The 24,735-nt window shown below is 39.9% G+C and overlaps 1 protein-coding gene across 1 annotated transcript in view; it reads right to left on the minus strand.

The window, feature by feature from the left end:
- Window positions 1-24,735, minus strand: part of oxtra (oxytocin receptor a) — a 460,437-nt gene that overhangs the window by 116,387 nt on the left and 319,315 nt on the right. The window lies entirely within an intron of this gene.

Genomic DNA, 24,735 nt, shown 5'->3' on the forward strand with positions numbered 1-24,735 from the left:
CGGTTAACCTCAGGTGACCTTCCCTCCGTCGGGTTAAAGGGCCAGTCCAGAATGGGTGCGGATTTGAAGTTGTGAATGAATGAGGGCGGACTGCAGGAGAAGAGCTGAGATGCACGGTTGGTGTCTTGTTTTCCAAGACAATGTTAATTTTTATTTTAGAGCATCGAAAAAAACTGCACAAAATGCATTCAATATCAAAGTTCAGTAATTGATGAAACGGGGGGGGGGAACAGATTCTTGAAACGTGTTAGCTTCAACAATCTTCCAATGGCGTCCATTAACTGAGGAGAAGCTGCGAAGAACCACTGGTGGACCGCTCTTCAGTTATCAGTGATTTCTGTCTGTTTTTTTTTACAAATGCTTTGACCTTGTATTCAAACCGAGAATATTGATGCCTGTTTGGCCCAAACAGCTTCACTATTCAAACAGATCATTGGTTATGAAGGGTCTAGGCCCGAAACGTCAGCCTCTCTGCTCGGCCTGCTGTGTTCATCCAGCCCTGCACCTTGTTGTCTCTGAGAGGTTTCCAGTTTTGAAACTGGGGAGGCTACTGAGCAGTTTGTTAAATTGCCAAATAAATTGCATTTGTTTGCAGACAGTTTTCCTTTCTTCCACCCTATCCCCATCTTGTATGGAGGAAACCATACAACACAAAAGCAAACCACTGCAGGGTCTGGAAAGCTGAAATAGATCTGAAACCAAGTTCTCAAAAAAAAACATTGCAGATACTGGAAATTCAAAACAAAAACAGAAATTGCTGGAGAAACTCAGCAGGTCTGGCAGCATCTGTGGAGAGAAAGTGTTAAAGTTTTCAGGTTTAGTGACCTAATTAAACCTGATGAATTTCTCTAGCAATTTCTGTTTGTGTTGTGCAGAAACTCATCATGTTTAATGAGGTCAGATGCAATCTGTCCACTATTTGAGACCCAAGTTGATGTTGGTCATCAGAAGATGAGATCAAATCATCGCTGGTATAGTGGCACTCTTAAGGCTTCTATGTCCTACGCCAGCAGTCTTACAAGCTCCTCTGGGTCCACGGAGATCATCCAGGGTATTGAGGCTAACTTCTGTCGACCATATTTGAGAGTAATTCAGTAAAGGTAACTGCTCCCTTGTGCTCATGCTCTTTGCTGCTCCTCTATTTGGCTCTCCTAGACTTTTGATTCAATCCCCATCCCCATCAGGTCAAAAGCTCTCTTTATTTGTTGTTGTACTCAATCTGTTACATCTGGCAGAGTGAAAACATTCCAAGGTGCTCTTGGAGATGCCATGATAATAATAAACCTTCAAAAATAAAGACAACTTAAACTGTAGTAAATTTGAGTTTGGAATGTGTAAAGTCCCAGCTAAGTTACTTTTTAATTGCCTGTTACCAATTGCAGAGAATGTCTTTCCAGGGATGCAATGTGACTTCCAACCCCCCAGAGGGACAGTCAACATGATCTCATTGCACACTGAATTCAGGAAAAGGGCAGAGACAACAACCCTTCGTATGTTATTTTTTGATCTCACAAAAGTTTTTGATTCAATAAATTGAAATGCTCTTTGAAAAGTGCTATAGTGATAATTATGCCCAACTAATTTCACAAACATCATTGATTCACTATACAACAATATACGTAGTAGCTCCACAATAGGGCCCTTACCTGTCAAAATAAACATCAAACACAGGTGTAGCATTTTACCGGTATTGTTCTTTAGCTTTCTTGCAACAATGCTACAACTTACCACTGATAGACTGCCTCGAAATGTTACAGTTACTTATTTCACTGATAAGCCAGTTGGGGTTGAAGAAGTTAAGGCCAAAACCAAGAAAGAACCACAGTATGCTACGACACAAGTTAACACTCACTCTGAAGAACGACAAAAGACTTTTGACATACTCACTGAAGCCGACAAGAGCGTGGGACTTAGCTGGAACATTAGGAAAACCAAAGCCTTCTACTAAACAAAACAGATGTATCAAATCCAAAGTCTTCGATTAAGATTCATGGTAAAGTATTGGAAAATGACACTTCACACGTCATAGGAGCTATGTAATCCAAAGTATTGGCATTGAAGTAGTGTTGGCATTAATTTAATGCGCTAGCTCTTTGTAATTTCAGACCTGATAGTAAGCTCAAAATCCATCAGCCAGTCGTTCTCTTCTCACTGCTCACAAAAGTAAAATAGCATGGTTAAAGCTGTCTTAGCTATCTGCAAATAAAGGAGGACAAAAGAATAACATGATCACCCTTCAATCCACAGTTATCCTAAGTATACTGTCCAACAACTAATGTCCTCACTGTTGGAGACCCTGTAAGATTAAGAAAAGACTCATACACCATCTGCAAACTCACAACTAACACGGACATCTCATTTAAACCTGATCACAAGGAATTGTTATTGATACTCTCCATATATTTCTAAATATTGTTAAACAAACGGAATTTCAGGAGAGACACCACAGTTTCCGGGGTATCTTTTGGGTCTGCAGAACTGAATTCTAAGACCAGGGAAGGATTGCTAGACGATTATTAGCATAGGGCCCCCAGTCCTCTCAAAGCATGGTTTTTGTCAGTAAGTAGGTCAATAAACATCATCTCTTATCTCCTTGCAAACTTTGCTTAGAAATTTCTCCAAAGTCACTTGATTGGTGGCATAGTGTACACTTAACTGTTGGCTTCATTTCCAAGAAATCACATGGTAACCTTTCTCAATCCAGAGAATGTCCAAGTAATCCAACATCTTGCAGTTTCTCCAGTCTTTAAATATAGGTATGTATTCCCAACAGGATGCATGGTATTTATTGTCCTTCAACTGGGTTCACATAATGTGTCAGCTTTAACTTCAGAATAGCTCCCTGACCAAGTGTGTGACAGTTTTTATTTCCCAGACTAGCTACTCCTGTGATTACTGATTGAATTCAGCACCATATTAGAGCCAACTTTGTCCTGTTATGACTTCTTACTCTCATTTAATACAACAACCTTACAGCCAGCAAATAAAGCAATTAGAGGTAAATCAAGGAATATAAAAGGGAAGAAACCATGAACATTTTAATAGTTTAATCCATTAAAAGCATATTTTCAAATAGCAAATATTTAATAGTAATTTAACAAATACTGTATACATCATTATGCAATTAAAAATGATATAATACTGTACAAAGCTTCCACATAGTTTTGTTAATAGTAGCATCTCATATACAGAGGTTCATTAAAACATGTGATTGATAGCTCAGTCAGGGTAACAACAGCGTTTCTGCCATCATATTTCTCAAGTTTTCAAAAAAAAACTTATGATCCAGAATTTACTAAATTTACCCAAATCCCATGCGTTATGATTCTTTTTCACAGTACTCATCAACTCAAAAAATGTTTGTACCACAGAATACAAGTGGTTTCAGAAATCAAATATTGAACAGATGAATATGCGACTGAAGAGATGTGCTAGAGGACTGTAGATTCTTGGGACATTGCAAATAGTTCTTGGGGAGTTGAGACTTCATTTGAATGGGTTGTAATTCAACATGGCTGTGACCTTGTCCTTGTGGGACAGTTTGCTAACATAATCGGAGAGGATTCAAATCAATTTGGTAAGGGATAGGAACTAGGATGGAATATTAGGAAGAAAGAACAAGTTGCACAAAGGACTGGGCGGGGGGGGGAGTTTGGACTAGTGTAAGAAACAACAAGGCATTAGGTGGGTTCAGAGTAGGGATGTAATAATTTTACAAAGGCACCTATTTAAGCTAATAGAATTCTATTCGTTAACAGTTTAAACATCATCAGCTGTGTTCCCTAATAATACTGATTTTTTTAAAAAAACTACAGAGGTGAAAAAATGCTTTATAATGTCACAAATTATTTTACCAATCAGTTTTAAACATTAATAGCAATATATCAAAGGCAAGACCAACTCTTATTGATTAACCATTTAATATTTCACATCCCCATTCAGAGAAGGAGGCAATACAATATGGTCTAAATTTAACGTGTCTATATGGTAGGTGAGCTGCACGTGAGGATAGAAAATGCTGCAACAATAACAGAGACCTTGTTCAAGAAAGGGCAGGTCTGGGTGCTAAGTATTCCTGGATACAAGGTGAACAAGAAAGATAGGCAAGCAATGAAAGGAGGTCTGGCAGTATTGATAGGTATTAATATACATTAACATAAACATTAATAGCAATATATCAAAGGCAAAACCAACACTTATTGATTAACCATTTAATATTTCACATCACATTTGTTTGCAGACAGTTTTCCTTTCTTACACCCTATCCCCATCTTATATCAAGGAAACAATACAACACAAAAGCAAACCACTGCAGGCTCTGGAAAGCTGAAATAGATCTGAAACCAAGTTCTCAAAAAAAATAAAGTATTGCAGATACTGGAAATCCGAAACAAAAACGGAAATTGCTGGAGAAACTCAGCAGGTCTGGCAGCATCTGTGGAGAGAAAGCAGAGTTAAAGTTTCAGGTCTAGTGACCTAATTAAACTTGATGAATTTCTCTAGCAATTTCTGTTTGTGTTGTGCAGAAACTCTCTGAATGGGGAAAGAATTTCTGTAGTATGTTCAGAAGAATTTTTTAGATTACTATGTTTCTGGCCTGATGAAGCATTGCTGGATTTGGTCCTGGGAAATTAAGTGGGTCAAGTGGATTGCTTCGCAGTATAGGAAAACTGGTGACAGCGATCATAGTATCATAAGGTTTAGGTTAGCTTTGGAAAAGGACAAGGAACAATTCATAATCAAAAGCAGGGGAGGACCTGTTTTTACCCTACTGAAACAGTTCTGAACCAAATAAATTAGAATCAAAAGCTGTAGGGTAAATGAACTGCTTTAAAAGTGGAAATAGTTTGGGTACAGTTGAAATTATTTCCCAAGAGGAAGAAAGGTAGAATAACAAAGTCAAAATTCCACAGTTAACGAAAAAGATAACGGGTAAAATGAAGCAGAAAAAAGGCATATATGAAAGATGTAAGATTTGTGATACAAGTGAGAAACAGATTGAATATAGATAGTGGAAGTGGAAGAAGTAATCAGAAGTAAATAGTGTTTTCGAAGGGACTGGTTGTTGACATAAAAAAGAATCAAATATCTTCTGCCAGCTCATAAGTTGTAAAAGTGTAGTACAATGAGGAATGGGACTGATTATAGACCAAAGAAGGGTTTTATACATGAGGCCAGGGGCATAAATAAGATACTAAACTGGTTCTTTTCATCTGCCTTTACTAAAGAAGATGTTGACCATTTGACCAGATTAGAGTGAAAATGGAGGTAGTTGAGACACTAAAAATAGGATGAAGAGATTTTAAATAGACTGACTGACCTAAAGTTGATATATCACCAGTACAGTGTGAGATGCATCCAAGTATGCCAAGGATATAAATTGCAGAAGCTGGTCAGAATTTTCTAATTTTCTATAGGGGAAAGTGGTGCCAGAGGGCTCGAGAATTGTAAATGTTTCATCCTTTGTTCAAAGAAGGGAGTATAGGACAAGTCCAGCTACACAAGCCTGTCAGTTTAATCTCAATGCTGGAGAAGATTTTAGAAACTATAATTTGTGACAGAATTAATAGTCACCTAGGGAAATAGAGAATTAAGGAAAACCATCATTATGTGTTCAGAACAAATTGTGTTTAAATAACTTATTTGAGCTTTTGACGAAGTAACAAAGAGGATGGAGATAGTGATGTGGTGTGCGTGGACTTCCAAAAGGCAGTAGATGAAGTACTGCTTAACAGACTTGTGCAAAAAGTCAGAGTTCACGAAATGAAGGGCTCAGTAGCAACATGGATATGAAATCTGCTGAGATAGGAAACAGAAGTAGCAGTGAGAGTGATCTTTGGATTGAGGGTAGAAATTGACAGGCACTGGGGATTAAGATGACTGTATAGTGTAGCACAAGGTCTCTGCTGGTCTCCATCATTTTTCTCTAACAGTTTTTCTCTCACCTACTTTTCCTATAACCTTTCTACTTTTTCATCTCTTTCTCTCGCTAATTTTTACTCTGTCTACCACATCCCCTCACCCCCATCCTTTTATAGTAGATCCAAGCATTCCCATAGTATGTTTATTTCAATCCCTCACCATGGCATTTGAAAAAGCGCAGCAAAATGTAACATGTTATGCTAACAATACCAGAAAAGATGGAATAGAAAAACTTGTTTTGTAACAGCTTTGTAATGTTTTACTACTGTTTTATGTTACAGGTAAGTATTTATGCCTTCAATGCTTTCTGGTTCACTCATTTGTACTTAGACATTTCATTCTATAACCCAAACATTCCGAACTAGAATTTATAGTGCAATAACCTAGACTTTAATCTACAGGGCACAACCTCAAAATGTGAATTATACAAAACAGGAGGGTATTGTGAACTGAGGAGGATTTGATAAATTTCATAAAAGCACATAGACAAATGGCAGATGGAATTTAAGGCAGAGAAGTGTGAAGTGATTCATTTCAAAAGAAAGTATACAATCCTAAAGCAGTGCAGGAGCACAGAGACCTTGTAGTATATGTGCAAAAATCATTGAAGGTGGAAGGACGGCTGAGAGATCACAAAACAATAAATCTCAGGATCACCTATAAAGGACACGGAGCACAAAAGCAGGGACACCACAATAAACCTATACGAAACACTGGTTCAGGCTAGAGTGTTGTATCCAGTTCTGGGTACTACACTTTAGAAAGGATGTGAAGGCATTTAAGAGGCTGTAGAAAAGATTCACGAGTATTTCCAGAGATGGATGAAGGTATACAGATAGTTTTGAGAAGCTGTTCCTGGATAAAGTTGAGAAGAGATTGGATAGGTGTATTTCAAAACTAGGAGGAATTTGGACACAGTTCCTGTTACCAGAAGGGTCAAAAACCAGAAAACACCAAATATGGCAAAGGAAGCAAAAATGACACATGGTTAGGATCTGAAATGCACTGCCCCAGAATGTGATGAAGCAGGCTGATTCAATCGTGCCTTTTAAAATGAACTGGAAAATTGTGTGAAGAGAAAAAAATTGCAGAGTTTAGTGCGAAAGGCAGGGGAGTGGGTTGCTCTTGCAAAAAGCTGACATGGGCATGATGACCTGATTGAGCTTTTTCAGTGCTTACTCATTCTACGATACATTCTATATTTCTAAGTGTGAGCTGATAACAGGGCATCTGGGACTTGGTAAACGACGGGAACACTGGTCTATCAACTTAATTGAATTTAAGAATGGAGAATGATACTGGGGAATGGTGGAGAAGAAAATACAGGGATTTTGATTCAAATTAGTTACTTAGAGAAATAGAGGGAATGAAAATTGGATTAAATGTGAAAGAAAGACAAAGGGAAAAGTAAGAAAAATAAGTTAAACACAAAAAAATCTAGGAACAATTTACTACCTGCAGAAGTTTGTTTCTGCAGCCTGTTTAGTTACTTTAACAGAGCAAATGCAGTTTCTTGAAACTCGGAAGTTGATTGCAAGTTTTAGTCTTTGACGGGCTAATGGCTGGAGTGGTGCAAATCATCTAACAAATTATAATGATTAACAATGCACAGACTATCTCTTCCTTATATAAACTAATAAGTTTCTTTACATGGATAATTGCACACATATTCAACTAGCAATATTTTCCCACCAGACTCTGGGGGTTTTATACTGCAAGAACTGGGAAGTATGCTGTATAAAGTAAATTAAAAGTCTCTCTCTGCTTTGGATGTCTATCTTTGGCCCAGTGAATCAGTGTGATATGTGCAAAATAATAGGTTCTTTTCTTAAACTTGTGCAGTTTGACAGAATGATTAGGGTTGATGAGAACTTGTAATTTTTAATAAGGAAGGCTAGTGGTATCTGGTTTGCAGTTTGATAATGGTGTCTTTTGCTATTGTCTGATCATATTTAATTTAAACAGTCTGGTACTGACTCATTTATCAGGCAGTTTCCAGTAAATAAAGAAATCTATCATCTTCTTTGTTAAATTTCATAAACCAAGATTGAAGATGAGAGGTCCGTTATAGCATCACTTCTAAAATAAATCTACAGCTTGCAAAGTATTTTATTTAATCACAAGAACTTGAAAACCTCTCTGCTGACATCTAGTTGTGGATTTTCCATGACCAAGTCACAGGAAAAACCCACATGTCACAGTCACACAATGCAGTAGAACCCTTGGCATCTGTTCTTATAAATGATTGTTTTTTTGTGCACATTTCATTCGCCCACCTGCATCTCACTCAATTTGACTGCAGAGGCTATTACACTTGAGCTCAGTTCTGTTCATCTGATGTTGATCCTTTTCTAGGAGATGTCATGATAGGAACTGATAACTGTGACTGATTTTGTCTTCCTAATGCATCCACAGACTCCATTTAGAGTACTTTATTATCATCCCAATGAAATCAGCAAACCCAGCGGAGACCTGGAAAAGAACCTGTGTCCCTAAGTTTGCTTAGGTTACAAAAAAAATTCATCAAAACTTCAAGCAATAAAATTCAAACATAAAAATTATAAGTTTATCATCTGCCACAGAGCAAACCTACTGTACCAAACAATGTGGCAAATTGTGAAATGGAATACAGGTAGTTCTGGTATAACATGATAGTGGTGTTCATATGCAACCGTGCACTATAGAGAATCGTGGTACAGAAGATCACTATAGAAAATTGCTATACCTGTAGAACAGAAAGCTCGCGTTATCCAGTGTTCACTAATTTATCAATCGCGTTATAGCTAATTTGCGTTGACGAAATACACATAATAGCCAAACTACCTGTAGTTAAGCATGGCGTAAATGGGGACTCCATCAGGAGCTATCTTGTTTGAAAATACTACTACCCAAATATATGGTGGCAGCCTTTATGTTTGTAACAGTTGAAGCAGATAAACATATCGTTGGGCCACACATTGAAGATAGGGCCTTCACTCTCCGGCTTTAGTCCGTATTCTTCTCCATTTCCAGCCAGTTTTACATTATCTTCAGTAGTTTAGTACCACACCCAGATTGTAGTTCTTATTGTAATTCATTCTACAAAAGATAAGCAGGTTAGGTCTTAAAGGCCAAACTTCAAAACATGACTTGAGGTGTTTCTCTAACAGATTTTTTTTTAAAAAACTGAGTAGGCCTTAGCAGCAATCCTTTCTAAATAGACTTGCTACTAAATTATGTCCTAGCTCTGGTTAAGTGTCCAACTATGGCTCAGCCATTTCCAAACCTTCAGTTTGTTAAAATAGAAGTTAGAATCTATGCTTTCAAATGTTTCCAATTACTTCAGCTTATTTCATTAAATGCGGAGTTACAACTTTTACACAGTTAAAGTTATTTAATCTTACTCAGTTTGCACGAAAGTGTAATTGTTGCTTTCTATCTTTGTTATTCTTGGATATGATCAATAATGTCATATAATATCCAACTGGTCTCAATTCTAAGTTGTAACACTACGTTGATAGAGTCATAACAAAGGCAGTTCTTCCTTTCAATTTCTGTCTCTACATATCCTCTCCTAAAAAGTAATGACTCAAGCCAGGGTGCAGTAAGTTTACTATGATCTCAGCCACTTACCACAATCACTTCTGCAGCTATTCTTTTCATGGTTCACTAACCCTTCAGAAGAAGATCAATGAAACTGGAGAAACAGCATTAAGACTTTTTGAAGAAGTGACCAAGAACATAGATGAAGGCAGAGCGGTAGAATTTGTCTAATGGACTTTAACAAGGCCTTCGACAAGATTCTGCATGATAGACTGCTTAATAGACTTGGATCACATGGGATCCAGGGAGAGCTAGACAATTGGTTACAGAATTGGCTTGATGGTAGGAGACAGAGTGATGGGAGAGGGTTGTTGTTCAGAGTGGAGGCCTGTGACCACTGATGGTGCTGCAAGGATCAGTGCTGACTCCATTGTTGTTTGTCATTTATACAAACAATTTGGACGAGATTATAGGAGCATGGTTGGTAAGTTTGCAGATGACACCAAAATTGGTGGATAGTACAGTGGGATCTTGATCAACTCAGCCAGTGGGCAGAGGAATGGCAGGTGATGTTTAATTTAGATAAATGCAAGATGTTGCATTTTTGTAAGACAAATCAGGGCTGGAATTACACAGTTAAGGTAGGGCCCTGGGGAGTGTTGTTGAACAGAGAGACCTAGGGATGCATGTACACTGTACATTGAAAGTGGCATCACAGGTAGACAGGGGGCTGATGGCAGTCTTTGGCACACTTGCCTTCAGTCAGTGCATTGAGTACAGGAGTTGGGATGTCATGTTATGGCTGTACAAGGCATTGGTTAGGCCACATTTTAAGTACTGCTTTTGGAGGGTTTGAGTTATAAGGAGAGGTTGGATAGGCTGGGACTTTTTTCTGTGGAGTATTGGAGGCTGAGGATGACCTTAGAGGTTTAAAAAATCATGAATAGCATAGATAAGGTGAATAACAAAAGGTCTTTTTGGCAGAGTAGGGGACTCCAAAACTAGAGGGCATAATTTTCAGGTGACAGGGAAAAATTTAAAAGGGAGCTGAGGGGCAACTTTTTCACACAGTGTCATGCATATATGGAACGAGCTGCCAGAGAAAGTGGTGGAAGCAAGTACAGTTACAACATTTAAAAGACATTTGGACAGGTACATGAATAGGAGAAGTTTAGAGAATCTGGGTCAAACACAGCAAATGGGACTTGTTCAGTTTAGGAAACCTGTGTTGGTATGGATGGGTTGGGACGAAGGGTCTGGTTTTGAGCTGTATGATTTTGTGATTTCTGCAGAATTTCATCTCTTAGTGAGAGATTTAGGATTCCACATAGAAATTCCACATAGAATACCTCTGGATTCTAATAGACAATTTCAATACAGGACTTAACCCATGGGATTATTGAATAGCCATTACAAGTGACTATTTTAATTTAATACTAGCTATAGCAGCACACACCAGAGATCAAACCTGAGATTTTGGTGTCTTTTTAGATAACTGCAACCTGAAATGCTTGCATAGAGTACCAGCACTCCAATACACAGGTATGACAAGCACATTTGTCCCAAAACCTCTGAATCACCCTAAAAATTCATTCACAGGGCCACCTAGAGATTCTGTCTCTTCCTTGCAGGATGCTCCAGCTCATCCTATCACAGATTCCCACTGTCCCGTTCTTGATGCTCCTCAAGAGACACCACTCTGTGATTGGAGGGGCAACAGGGCAGGAAAGAAGAAACCTGTGATTTGCTAAGCTGGAAGAGTTACTCTGACCAGTCCCAGGCCCACCATTTAGCAGAGATTCTGGAACCAGAATAGCAGCTATTCAGAGAGATAAGTACCAGGCCGAGCCAGACTGATGAATGGATGAGGAATAGCACTCAAGTGTCAGCTATGCAGGTGGAGGAGTGGGCAACAGCCCAAAAACGTTCACTGGGAATAGAAGCTGCTACTCATGCCCTAACCTGCACCTCCTGTTTAAAAACCTATTTTAGTGCTATCTTTTATCTTATCTTGGGGTTAAAATAATTATATTTGAATTGTCAGGCTGAAACATTTCGCATACCAAAAGGATATCTTTTTGAATTTTTGCTTTTAAAATAATTCTAACGTAATTTGAGTGTCACCAGGAGTCTGGAGTGCCTAAATGTTGGTCAGATAGGTGAAGAGAGTCAGTTTACAATTGACAACTACAATCCTCTCAATAAAGGAGCTGTAAAGTTTTCAAAACTATAGGAGATACCTTGGGCATTTCTTTGATACACATCCACATATAAAAGGGCACAGCGTTCCATGAAGAATATTGAGCTTAAATTTAACTCGCATAAATAAGAATTCAAATTCACTGCAAAAGATTGCTTAAAAGATATTTCAAAAATACTGAAAGAACTGGCTATAAAAGCACTCAACAACATCGTGCAGTTCAAGAAAAACATTGCTGACCCCAAAAACGGGCAGCACAGTGGCTCAGTGGTTAGCATTGCTGCCTCACAGCACCAGGGGCCCAAGTTCAATTCCAACCTCGATGTACTGACTGTGTGGAATTTGCACATTCTCCACATGTCTGCGTGGGTTTCCTCTGAGTGCTCAGGTTTCCTGCCACACTCCAAAGATATGCAGGTTAGGTGGGAGATAGTAAGAACTGCCGATGCTGGAGATAACAAGGTGTAGACCTGGATGAACACAGCAGGCCAGGCAGCATCAGAGAAGCAGGAAAGGTGACGTTTCAGGTCTGGACCCTTATTTTTCTGAACAAGGGTCCAGACCCAAAACGTCAGCTTTCCTGCTCCTCTGATGCTGCCTGGCCTGCTGCTATGTTCATCCAGCTCTACACCTTGTTTATTGCAGGTTAGGTGGATTGGCCATGTGTCCAGGGATGTGTAGCCAGGGTGGATTAGCCATGGGAAATATAGGGTTACAGGGATAGTTGGGTGGCTCGATGGGCCAAATGACCTGCTTCCACACTGAAAGGATTCTATGATTCTAAACCAAAGGACCTTTTGTTTATTAATGGTGTTTCTGCAGAGGGATAAACTAACTCTACCGGAGCAAGGAGTGTACCTTGTATATGGTGGGGAAGAGGGGCTGATTACAATCTGTATGTGAGCCCGTTTTGGAGACCGTGTGTGGGAAATATATTTGTCATAAGTGAACTAGAACTTAGATTCCAAATTAAAAGATGTAATACTGTGAATGTATAAAATTTTTGGTACTTTTGCTGCCTTACCTTTCTAAGGAGAAAACCTCCAGAATTCTACATAAATATGTTACTATGTGACTGCATTATCCAAAAATGGGGTTAGTGAGACTGAAAGAATGTCTCAAAGAACCAAAGAGAATTCAGATTCCTGCTAAACCTATTATGTGAATGTTCAGAGCAACTGAGGAGAGATTTAAGATCCATTCCACAAACGTCCTAATTCTGAGCCATGCAGAACCAGGAGGCATCAAGCTCAGATTGCAGCATTTCCTTTATTCGGTAAGGAGAATCAGAAAGGAAAGTCACATGGAAATTGACAACTGAATCTTCCAGCACCTGCTTATAGGACTATTGGTGCAGGAGCAACAAGGCACTAAAAGCAAGCTCTGGGTATCTACTTAGCAGTCTTTTGAACTGTTGCCAAACCTGTTTTTTCAGGACACTGTCGACATTTCATTGATAACAAGGTGTAGAGCTGGATGAACACAGCAGGCCAAGCAGCATCAGAGGAGCAGGAAAGCTGACATTTCGGGCCCGGACCCTTCTTCAGTCTTTTCGTTGTACTTGTTTTCGATTGTAATGGGGAACTAACCGAAACAAAGTACTTGGATAGGAACTAGCTAAACTTAGCTACTACAGTAAAAATGTAATATTACTTTTACTGTTTATTTATTGTTTTGTAATCTGGCGATCAGAGCGTAAAATAATAAAAGATTATTTTTCTGTTGCACCCACAGAGGCACTGATAGATCTTGTTTTATTATTATCCTAAACACGTTTTGAAATCTACCCAATAACCAGACAATTAAAGACACTCTCTCAAGGATATAAGGAGATAAGGCTCACCCATTGAATTGCAGATCAAAAGGATCTAGACCAAAAGTAGCAAAGGAAATGTAAAACATATATTACTTGAATTAACACAGTACCAAAAAGGCTGTCAGTATACACACCTTCACCAGACAACGAAGGAGCTGACAGGAGCTCAGCACTATTTATTCTTTCCTCTTCATATAAAAGGATCTTAGCCAGTAGTTTCTTTTTGTGAGGGTTTATCTTGATATTTGAAGACGACGATATTTCTGCTGAAAACCACATATGCAGAGAAAATTAGGTCCTGTGACAGAACTGTTTGGGGTCATTAATGATGAAGAGATAATTCACAGCTTTATCAGCGATCACTTCCAGATCAGGTATAACACTACAAGTTAGGTTTCAAGCAATTTTTGCTCAGTAAAGCTCCCTTTATGCAGCCCTATTAAGTAGTTTCTGAGCAAATATGGCTTACATTCAATCTTGTGCAAGATTACTGCAGTGTACCACAGTCTCAAAGAAGGGCAAAATAGTAAATGTAAATAAGACCTCTGCTATGAAGATGTGAAATCCAAATTTTAATATGTATTGTGGCACAGTGGTTAGCACTGCTGCCTCACAGCGCCAGGGACCTGGGTTCGATTCCACCCTCGGGCGACTGTCTGTGTGGAGTTTGCACATTCTCCCCGTGTCCGTGTGGGTTTCCTGTGGGTGCTCTGGTTTTCTCCCACAATCCAAAAATGTGCAGGTTAGGTGGATTGGCAATGCTAAACTGCCCGTAGTGTTCAGGGATGTGTAGATTAGGTGGGTTATAGGGGGATGGGTCTGGGTGGGTGCTCTGAGGGTTGGTGTGGACTTGTTGGGCCAAAGGGCCTGTTTCCACATTGTAGGGATTCTCTGATCTATGATCTCTATGATACACATATCCTGAACTTTTAAAAAAGAACAGTTTGCAAAGCAAAAGACATTGCAAACAGAACACTGCTGATATTGTTATCATGGACCAGTCTATTATTCTTTGAAAGGGCAGAATAAAGGCACTAAATTTTGAATACAGTTGGTCTGAGATAACTGCTCAACAAGCAACATCTTTTACCCTCTTGGATTTTCTCTGTAAAAAAGTGTGAGAGCAGAAAACCCACTGGAATCTTTGTGTTCCTAAAGATGATGTTAGAATCAACTTCACTGTCTTCAGAAAGAATGATCCAGAAAGATACCAGTGCCAATAGCTTGTGTGTACAAAATGACTTCAACTACAAGTCAAAATTTGGGACGTTCTGTGAATAATTCTTTTCTTGAGGTTTTTTTTTGCCCCATCGGATTTTGGGATTGTGCATGCATGTTGGATTTCAAAAAGATAGTTATCTATATATTGTCACAGTCTAAACTTTTTAAAAAATCATCTTAGCGTCATGGCTTGAGCATGTTTTGTTTGTAATAAACCAGTTATTATTTGATAACTAAAGAATACTGGTTGATATGTTCCTGATAATTGAACTAAATACAGCCTAGCACCTAGAAAATTGGCAGAAATATCATTTTTTGAGTTCAACCTTTGTTATGACTAATGGGACTAGGAATTAGTTCACGCCCAAAACATTTGTAATAACAACACACATGAAAATTGCTGCAAGTAAAGGCCTGTAGAAATTCAGTTAAGATGCTTTAATTCTCAGTTCACCAAGAATCCTTGGATCTAGCTGGTGAACTCAATCACCCCATTTTTAGCTGGTTGACTATTTTCAGTTCCCGGAAATAAACAAAGTAACATATGCCATTCTATTGCACCACCCAAACTTGCACATCATTCCCAATATTCCTTTGCTTTGGTTTCCCCAATTGCAGTAAAATGATGGCCTCCTTTTGCTGGACTTGGTCATCAACCAATAAAAATAGAACAGTGCAGCACAGGAACAGGCACTTTTGGCCCACCATATCTACTCTGTGCCCCACCACTCCTTTCCTCCCTCCCACACAAACTCTGCCCCTCCACCCCTTCTCTTCCTCTCTACCCTTCACTCTTCCTTATGGTCTTGTCCCTCAACCTAACACCTCTCACTCTCCCTCCACTTCTTGCTTACTTTCTGACTCTGCTACTCACTTCCACACTGTGTTCCGTATTCACTGCCACAAAAGCGCTGGATGTTCATTTTACTGGGGACCAGGACCAGGACCAGGACCAAACCGGCTGCCGGGGTGGTGGGGGGTGGCTGGAGGGAGCGAACATACCGGGTGCTCTATGAAAACAGTCACATGGCACTGCACCACTATGTACAATGTTACCACGAATTGCGCTGACACCACCCACCATGCTTAGACATCTCATCAACAGTTATTGCTTCAGTTTACTTACAAGATAAACTGGAAGGCCACCACCATGAAGTAACAGTATCCCACAGCAAAACCTTAAAAAGGATGAGGGTGGGGGTGTGATTGGCAGAGTAAATACCTTTCACCTATATGCATGTTTGTCGGGTTATTATAATGCTGGGCTACCTGGACTCATGCTTTCAGGCACTCCAGTTCGGCATCCCACAGATAATCCACAGCATTCATACGCATAAGCTGCTCCCTCACATTGCTCATTGACATGAAAACTTTTGCACAAAGTGCATCTTGAGGGTGACTTTGCATTTTCAGATTCAAAGCTGGTCATCAGTCTGTCTTGCAGAGGAGAAACACCAGGGTTACAGCAGCAATGGTTCATTGCAGGATTTGTGGTCTCTGTGTGGTTGACAGGATTAACCTTTCTACCTTTACTGTCTAGGTGAAATTCCCAACTGCCACTTAATGCAGCATCAGAGTCAACAGGTGGAATACAAAGCTTTTCCGAGACATGATTTCTTGCTGGAGACAATTTGTGCACAGAGCTAGAAGTGGTCTCTATTGGCTCCCGGCTGACTGTACAAATATTTTTTCTTGTGTAAATTGAACTGTCTTCAGTTGCCTGGGCGTGTGGGCTGGAGTCACTGTGAAGCCATTTTGAGTTAATATCATCCTTTTCACAAGATAATTGGCCAAGAGATGCAGGCACACGGTAATAACCAAAATTGTCCGACTCATCCGATTCACATGGTATTTTTGGCAATTTTGTATCTGGCAATTGTGAGGAGATTTCATTGAATATGCTTGGACTCTCAGACTGTAAAGGTTTTACACCATGTTTTGAAGCCGGAGGAGGATAAAGAATCTCTGTATTTTCCTGTGGGCTTAAATCCAATTGATGTAACTTGCACGAAATATCTTCTACTTCCTGAGGAGAGTTCTGCAGGTTGTGACTTTTTACCTGATGCTCAAGGCTCTCCAGCATTGAATAAACCTGCAAAACACGCAATAAATATCAAACAACCACAGTGAAACGTTGGACTCATGAACCGTGAGGGAAATCAGCTCGGGAAAATCTTCTGTTGCATCAATGATCAGCAAGATAATAGTCGATCTCTGACATAAACTTTACAAGATGCCATGACTGAGTTTTTCAATTTTCTCCAACAGCCATTAATCACCCTTGCCCTAGACAAACACAGTGGGATCAAAAATAAAAATCAACATTTTATTACAGAAGAGTACTGATCAAAATTATTGTGGCAACTTGTACCATGTGTGACATTACAGATTTTATTCTTTTCAGGGTTGTGCATATGCTTTAAATGACAAACTCATTGCTGAGCTTAGACAGGCATGAACCATTGTGATGGGTCATCATTTTAAAATTTAAGAAAGAATATTTATAGAATCATGGAGTCATAGAGTAATACAGCGTGGAAACAGACCCTTCGGCCCAAACAGGTCCATGCTAGCCATAGTGCCCACTCAGCTAATTCTAATTGCCTACATTTGGTCCTCCTTCCCACCCATGTTCCTATCCAAATGTTTTTTAAATGTTGCTATTGAACGTGCCTCAACCACTTTCGCTGGCACCTCATTCCATATGTGCACCACTCTCTGCATGAAAAAGTTGCCCCTCAGGTCCTCCTTAAATTTTTCCCCTTCAAAAATATTTATCATGAAGTGCGAATACTTCAGACTCTATTTTAAGTTTGTGACATACTTGTCTGTGATGGGCGTTCCACTGGCACACAGGAAACCTTGAAGGAAGTGTAGCTGTCTGCCTGTGGCTTTTTAACCTACACCCTGCAAGACCATATGTTTAGGACAAAATACTGTGGAGGCTGGAAATTTGGAAACAGAGAACAAACAGAAACTCAGCAGACCCGGCAGCATCTGTGAAAAGAGGAACAGAATTAATATCGGAGGCCCGTATGACTCTTCTTCAGAGGTGAGCATTCTGAAGACAAATCATGCCAGATGCGAAATATTAACTGTGTTCCTTTAATCATACATTTGCCAGGCTTTCCAGTCTATTGTTGAGAGTGCTGATGATAAACTCATGCGAGGCAATTTCAACTGCAGTACTGAATAGACGTTACAAAAAAATGTAATTTGTTGAGTTGGTTGAGCCTATTAGAAGCAAGCAGAAGAGCAGGTGCTCATACATTCTGTCTGTTCCATGTTCAGGGATGACTTTTCTTTCACCGGTCTTTCCATTTCCCTGCCCAGCCCCCGAGTGACTTTGAAGACTTTTGAGGGTGAATTTACCTGTCACCTCCATATACGTTTAATTCTATTCTGCCCTGAACCTGGGCAGGTTTACAGATCTGTGAAGACATCCTCCCACCCCTAACCAAATGAAGAAGTATCCAGTTAAAATGTTCAAGATGGCCATAAACTGAGTGCTTAATTCAGAATTCTGAGCTTAACAGGAATTCCTCAGCTGTGTTGGAATTGCTAGAGTTAACAAGATGACAGCACAAGTCATACATCAACACAACTCACAGACTAGGATGTCTTTAAAAGAGTGAAATTGCCAGGCTTTAAATATTAAATTAGCCATGTTGAATCCAATTGGTCAAGGCATATGCCCTAAGAAATGGACCAACAAATGGCTGTCACCTATTTGCAGGCAAAAATAACAAGGCCTTGAATATTAATATTTGTATCCTCCCATACACCAGTGCACTACACTGTACCCGTCTTGCAATCCTACTGTAGTGATTGGGACAGGTGGACCCTGTTGACTACGAGGTTCTTGATTGGGGTTGTTAATCTGGGCCAATCAGGAAAGCCTTGGCTGACCAATATAACCAGGAGACTAGAAACTCCTCAGTTGAGGAATGACTCCAAGCTGGCTGGCCACACACAGTGTACTGTGCACGTGTAAATAAAGGATGACTTGGTGATGGGATACAGGCCTCTGTGCTGTTATTTCACTGATCTTTTGAGGCGTGTAAGATGATTAAAGGATTTGATAGGATAGATGGAGAAAAACTGTTTTACCTGACAGAAGGACTGTTCAATGCTGCCAGGAAACGCGGAACAGAAGGCTGAATGGCCTACCTGTATTACTACATGTATATTTTTAAAATTCTGAATCCATTAATCCCATCTCCGAACATGTTTTATGTGGCACATAGTTCAGTTAGAGAAAATAGTTTTATCCATTTGCATCAAGATTTGGTCATGTTAAGAATTTCACGTTGGATACCTGTCTGTGTTAATACACAGGGCATGTGGAACAGTGGAAGTGAGGTATATTGTATGATTTCTGGCCACTAGTCATATTTTTGGTCGTGCTGCAGCGATGGAGTTAAGCTGTAGTATCTTTCACAAACAGCCATATACTCTGCTATGTCTGTATCAGAATTTACTCCAGCTCCAAAATTTCAATATGCTTATGGCTGTCGTAGGAGGTTTAAGCCACAGTGCCATATCCTGCCTGAAGGAAATTTGCTTACACCTTGCTCCTGAAGTTACATAGGTCTGGAATGAAATGACCGAACTAGTCTCCTTAAATGGGAATTAATGCAACTTTCGGAAGGCCTTTGCTGAATGTGAGGGCTTCAAGATTCCGATCTTGGGAATTCATTTGAAAGACTTGATTACCGTCCATGTAGCTTTCTCGGACTGGATAGATGATAATAAAGTGAATGTTGTTAAAATGCAAAAAAAACCCCAGGAGATTAGAATCTCCTCAGTTGAAGACTGACCCCGAGCTGGCTAACCACAGCCAGTACACTTTGAACATGTAAATAAAGGGAGACTTGGTGATGGGATACCAGCCTCTGTGCAGTTATTTCACCTACATTTGGATGTTGAATGCTGACCTGTACAGGGAGACTCTTGATTTCAATCTTTCATTCAAAAGTAGCCCCTCTGAAACTGCAGCATGTCAGAACTGCAATTGACTTACAGCATTCACATTAATCAGTTCATTTCTGAAGAAGGGTCCAGACCCGAAACATCAGCTTTTCTGCTCCTCTGATGCTGCCTGGCCTGCTGTGTACATCCAGTTCCACACCTTGTTAACTCAGACTCCAGCATCAGCAGTTCCTACTACCTTTGAATCAGTTCATGTTGATGTTCAACTTCCACAAAACCTGGAGACCTAATCCAATAGGCCTACTTTGGTTCCATATCCCTACAATCTCCCTTCGTTCTAACCACCTATATAACCAATGCGTAGATGTTGACATGATGTATACCTCAATCATTAATTCTGGTAATGTGCCATACTGCCTTACCAGCTCCAACCCAAAGTACTGAAAACACCGTGTTTCTGTCCATACTGTCTTATCCCACAATAAAAGGTAAAATCACCAAAGTCCCAGAAGACAATAGGGCTGCTCTCTCATTAGAGAGAGTGTCGACTGGTGGTGGTTTAACCAATGTTGAGGGTCACCAAGCATCAGATGAGATCGAGGAGAGTCCTTCATGGTAACCTCAGCAGTACGGAAATTGGACCCACATTCTGCATCGCAAACCAGCCATCAAACCAACGGAGCTAACCAACCTCCAATGTTGACGTAGAGTGTGTGTTGGAAGAGGAACCACTAAGGAATGAATCCACACTGAGGTAACCAATGAAGACCCACCTTCTCAACTTCACCCATGGCTTGAGGCGTGGTGATCCTCGGGTTAATCTCACCACCAGTCATTTCTAATGTGAGACAGAAAGAGAGCAGCCCTACAGTCCTCTGGGACTATGGCGGTTTTACCTTTTTACACTTGTACCTTTTTCTGTAATCTCTCTGTTCAGCAAAAACAGCCCAAATTTATTCAAATTTTCCTTCATATCAACCGATGTATTTTATTTACCTCTTTCATCTCAGGTCTTTTCTTTTTGATGCATTGACAGGTGATAACAGCAAACTGAATTGCAAAACGTAATGGAAAAGGGCCACCTTTGGTATCCAAGTACATCTGACAAACGCTGTACGCTGTTTTCTCTAGGCCTGCAGCATTTTTCGTTTGCTTTGCTGCCTCCAACTCTCCCATCATAAGATCTTTCTGTTCAGCACAAAAATTATCAGAACATGCAATATTACGTCAAGGAGATTGTAAACACTTTAAAATATTTTTGGACTTTTTAAAAGGTTAAAGGGTGTCAGGGATGAGAAGTACTACACTTTACTTTGAGTGTCAAGATTGAGGATCTTCAGGTCACATCTAGAGTCAAAACGTACCCACTAAGCCACAACCTCCATAAAGTCTAATGAGTTATATAGGAGTATTATCTTCCATGGCTTAACCATCTGAAATGCATTTGTGCACACACAACTAGAAATCTTCATATATAAATACAAAATAGACTGTCAGAGGCAGAAGGAGAGAAAGGCAGTTGGGCGGATTTAAGGCAGAAGTCTAAAATCATCCCAGGAAAGGCTAGTATTAATAAAGACAACTAATAAAAAGTTATTAAAATAGATTTAGTGATTTTGTGTTACTCTGTCTACCTCTAGTGCATCAGTCTAGATAGAAGAGGGGAGACAGTTAATGCAAAGTACATGGTGAACCACCTATTATAGCTGCGTTCTTACCAAAAATGCTGGTTGCTTGCTCTCATCCACTGCTTTGATACCAGTCAGAATCTCAGCAAGAACCTGCAATATAATGACAATGATATGACAGGGCTTTACCCTTAAATCTATAGTTGTGTAGAAGAACACACATATTGTGCTTACGAATGAGGGGACAGGTGATCTATCACCACTTAGCATCCTGAGTTCCGATTCGCTATCTCACTGAGTACACACATATTATTTTCAGTCAGTGAATCTTTTATAAGATCTCTTCATAATTTCAGCCAGATCCCTTGGGAGAACTGAAGGACAAATCTGGATCTTTCCAACAGATCTTGAAAGTGGGCAAAATCTGGTGGAACGTAAGTCAGTCCAAATTTTCCTATTGTCGTAAGAAATGGATTTGCTTATTTACACCGCGCTGATAGAATATTTTCACAACTATAGTGTCGACTTAGTATTTTCACATCACTGCTACCTCATTATTGAAAAAAGACTTGATAATTACTGTTTGGTAATGTTTTACATTGCAGTGTTGTGGATTTCAAACTGCATTTTTTTTTATCAAATCATATTTATACTGACTATCAGCTAGCTACTACTTCACAATTTTCAAGCATGTATAGGTAAAGTCACCACAGCCCTAGAGAACAATAGAGCTGCTCTTTAATTAGAGAGAGAGAGGACTGATGCTGGTTTAACCTGAAGGTCACCACGCCTCAGGTGAGGGAAGAGGTCGAGAAGGCTGGACCTTCATGTAGCGTCAGCCAGTTCAGGAATCAAACACACACTGTGGGCCACCCGATCAACCACCTGAGCTAACCAATCCCCACTAAAGCACACTGTGGGCCAACCGATCAACCAACTGAGCTAACCAACCCCACCAAAGCACACAAGGTAGTAGATGGGTGTCACTCAATGTTATGTTAGACTCAGGTGGGGGAAAAAGAGGGAGGACACATATGTCACATTTGGAAGGGCAATGGGCTCAGACTCAACCCTATCCCCACACTATGTGAATATTACATACACCTCTTTTTGTCCCATCCCTCCAGTTAAATTCATTTCCTAATGGAAATAAGTTCGGTTCTGATTCTCTCTTTATAATCTGGGACCCTAAATCCCAGAATACTTTTCTCCGAATTCTGTCAAATGCAACAACAATCAAGCAGAAGCCAAATTCTAAATGAAACCTTACCAATGATCTATATTCAGATGCAACAAATTTGTCATAGAATCAGATACCATTGTGGTAGATGCGCGTTAGCAACAGGCTTTGGACAAGCATGCGGTCTGCATTCATTGAAAATATCCAGTCAATGGTCAAACCCATCACGTAAAATCGGAAATCAGAAATAAGAACAGGAATGGACCATATGGTCACTCAGAATCTGCTACCTAAATACAACATGGTTGACCTACTGCCTAAAATCCACATTTTCTGCCCATGCTCTATATCCCTCCATTCCTGGACAGAAGAAAAATCTGTAGATCGCAATTTGAATAATGCTCCCTGATGGTGGATCCACAACTTTCCGAGGGAAAGAATTCCAAAGATTCATAACTTTTGGAGTGAGGGATTTTCTCCTCATCCCAGTATTTATGTGATGGATCAGACAAACTACTTACTATTCCAAAGCTGAAGGTGTCAACTTTCACAGACAGCCACCCATGACGAATAAACTCATCGGGTAAGTAGGCCAGAGGTCCCTGTAAAATCTTAGTCTTCAGGGTAGTGTGGCTGTTCAAGGGATTCACACTTCCATTCAAAGGACCAGTCTTTACCAGACCAAAATCACCAAGCTTCGGTACAAAATATTCATCCAGCAGAATGTTAGAACTGCAAGATCAAGACAATTTTGAAATTAAATAATATGTAACATTTGTTACTTGATATTTAACTATTATGGTTTTAAGCCTCCAGTAATATTACAATTGTTATCCTACTTCCTACAGAAAGTCCTGGTACTTGGTTTCAACAGTCACATCTGAACTAACAAATAACAATTAAATATCCCTCCACCAAATGTCTCATATTTGGATTTCATCGTGGCTGTTTTATTTTGGTGTTTAAACATGGAACCATCTGGATTTGGTCAATATGGATTACATTGTCTTTTGTTGGAAGAATTGTGATTTCAGGTGGACCATTGATAAGGAGAAGCTCAGCAGAGTCTAACAAAAGAGGAGTTTGGGAACTGAATTATTCTTGCACATCAATTATCTGTTTGAATGAAATGGTTAACAAATGTTTGCATAAGGTTGCCCATATACCTCTGATCTTAACTGCACTTAACTGTAGAAATTAGAATAACGGGGCAAAGTAGTGGTATTAAACTCAAATATGTGAACAAAAAAGTAGCTAGGAGCTCTCCTGACAATGAATGGGTTAAAGTACAACTCTGTGTATAGTCAAGTTACGCAGACCTGGAAGATCCCTACACAGGTTCCTGGCCAAATTATTTCATCTCAATTGGAGCAAAAGTACCGTATTTCTAAAGGTATGAGGGGCAAAACAGTATTGGGCAGGATTCCTGGTTAAACTTGGTATCCTATATCCTTTAGAAAGTTCATATTCAGACTTCAAGCAAGGATAGAACCAGGCCCAGCAATGACGTGCTAAAAGTAGTTAAGCATTCTTTGGAGGAAAAGTTGACTTCTCAGTTGAGGTATCAGATGCATGATTACCATCTTCAGCAATAGAGAGGAAAAAGTGGCCTTAAGGAAGGCAATGAGTCACAAAAAGAAGTATCAAGTGCAGGTACAGCAGGAACTGCAGATGCCAGAGAATTTGAGCTAGCAAGGTGTAGAGCTGGATGAACACAGCAGGCCAAGCAGCATCAGAGGAGCAGGAAGGCTGACCCTTCCTGAAGAAGGCTTGAGGCCCGAAACGTCAGGCTTCCTGATCCTCTGATGCTGCTTGGCCTGCTGTGTTCATCCAGCTCTACACCTCGTTATCAAGTGCAGGTACGTACTTTTCACATCTGGTCTGATTTCAGAAATCGTTGCCTTTCTAATTAGAACAGGCTTGGTGAGTGAAAGGTCTGGAATTGGCAGGTTTACCTTTTTATATTTCCATGAATTAGAGGCACATGACTGTCATGCAGGAACTGAATCGCTCTTGCTGTTCCGACTGCAATGTTAATACGTCTATTCCATGAAATTGCATCGGCCGGATTCTGGAACATAAGAAACATTTGTTCTAAAGTTTCTTAGCACAAACTGAAGGAAGGGTGCCAAACTGTTGGAAGTGATGTCTTTCAGAGGAGAACAATTGGAGACCCATTTTCCTTTTTGAGTGAATATTAAAGATCCTTTGGCACTGCTCAAAGAAATCCAGGAGAGATATTCTAGTACACGGAACAAGAACAAAGTTGCTGGAAAAGCTCAGCAGGTCTGGCAGCATCTGTGAAGGAAAAAAA

The sequence above is a fragment of the Rhincodon typus genome, chromosome 16 (assembly GCF_021869965.1).
Source record: "Rhincodon typus isolate 14 chromosome 16, sRhiTyp1.1, whole genome shotgun sequence".
Lineage (NCBI taxonomy): Eukaryota > Metazoa > Chordata > Chondrichthyes > Orectolobiformes > Rhincodontidae > Rhincodon > Rhincodon typus.